This window comes from Haliotis cracherodii, unplaced genomic scaffold (assembly GCF_022045235.1).
Source record: "Haliotis cracherodii isolate W230 unplaced genomic scaffold, xgHalCrac1.p SCAF_18, whole genome shotgun sequence".
Classification (NCBI taxonomy): domain Eukaryota; kingdom Metazoa; phylum Mollusca; class Gastropoda; order Lepetellida; family Haliotidae; genus Haliotis; species Haliotis cracherodii.
In genome coordinates this window covers 8,194,015-8,195,744 of record NW_027266273.1, presented here as the reverse complement: position 1 = coordinate 8,195,744, position 1,730 = coordinate 8,194,015, and positions in this window count along the sequence as shown.

Below are 1,730 nucleotides of genomic sequence, written 5' to 3'. Positions count from 1 at the left end.
GACTAGAGTTAATCTTTCATGGCTGGTGGGTATTGTAACAGCCTTCCAATTGTGGGTGATCCTTAACTTGTTTTGAGTAGTATACCGCCATGTTCATGTGACTATAGTTAATCTGTCATGGCTGGTGGGTATTGTAACAGCCTTCCAATTGTGGGTGATCCTTAACTTGTTTTGAGTAGTATACCTCCATGTTCATGTGACTATAGTTAATCTGTCATGGCTGGTGGGTATTGTAACAGCCTTCCAAATGTGGGTGATCCTTAACTTGTTTTGAGTAGTATACCGCCATGTTCATGTGACTATAGTTAATCTGTCATGGCTGGTGGGTATTGTAACAGCCTTCCAAATGTGGGTGATCCTTAACTTGTTTTGAGTAGTATACCTCCATGTTCATGTGACTATAGTTAATCTGTCATGGCTGGTGGGTATTGTAACAGCCTTCCAAATGTGGGTGATCCTTAACTTGTTTTGCTTAGTAAATAGTACCTCCCAGTCAGGCCACATTACAAGCGGGAAGGTAGTTCTATGAAATCCCACGGATGTTAATTAACGTCAGTGTTGTAACTTATGAATACAGTGAATTTAGTTTAAAGATCACCCCCTTAATATGTGTATTTTCCACTTACATCAGAGGCTGTCGGGTAGCCTAGTGGCTAAAGCGTACGCTCGTCACGCAGAAGACCCGGTTTCGATTCCCGACATGGGTAAAATGTGTGAAGCCCATTGCTGGTGTCCCCGGCCGTAATATTGCTGGAATGTTGCTTAAAAACGGCGTAAAACCATACTCACTCACTCACTTCACTAACATCATTTCTCTCGTTGGCCGTATACCTTCTGTGCCCACCCTCGCTTTTTCCCATTTAAATCACCCCTTCCAATATATAACCGGTTCCTCATGCTGCCATGTCTGTGCTGCCCTCTTATTATATAGGTAAAGTAGATGACGTAAGACCGGAAAATTTTTCCCGTAAAGTGGAATAAGGCGAAATGGAAAAAAAGTAAAGTTGTGTTGATCCGAAATAAATCACAAACACACAGCCAATTAACAACACCAAGTTAACACACAATAACAAAAGAATAACATCAAACTAACACAAAATATGATATATACCACAGCAACATATGATGGGGTAAATGTAAAAACTATGAAAAAAGGCAACACAATCAGGGAAAACTATCAAACAAGGAATACATGTCATAACTAAATGCAGTTTTACAGGTATATGTAAGTAAATAAAACCCATAACCAACAGAATATTTTGATTACCGAACTCGAACGCTTCCGAAAAGTAGTAATTGTCAGTAAAATTGTGTCATCTAAAATCGTTACTGATTCTATCATCCAGCTTGTTCTATTGTTAAATTTTCTTCTAGACCGCGAAAAAATAAAACGTCTTTTAACATTTTCAGAACACGTAGAAGCATACGATGACTTTTTTTTATGAAATCAATATTAAAAACAACTATTATTCCAATCGAAATTTGAGCGTTATATAATTTTGTAATAATTTGTGCGTTATTGAAAGTATGATAATAAAAGTATACATAAGTGAAATATGTTAACAAAATAAAAATCACTGGTATTGACATAGTGACATATTGATATGGTAACATGTAAATATGTATGCACGTGCCGTACATCACCCACATAATGCAATATTGCCACGGAGTGAATATACAATAAAGACTCTGCATTTTCATGATATGATATGATTTGCGATTAAGTAATA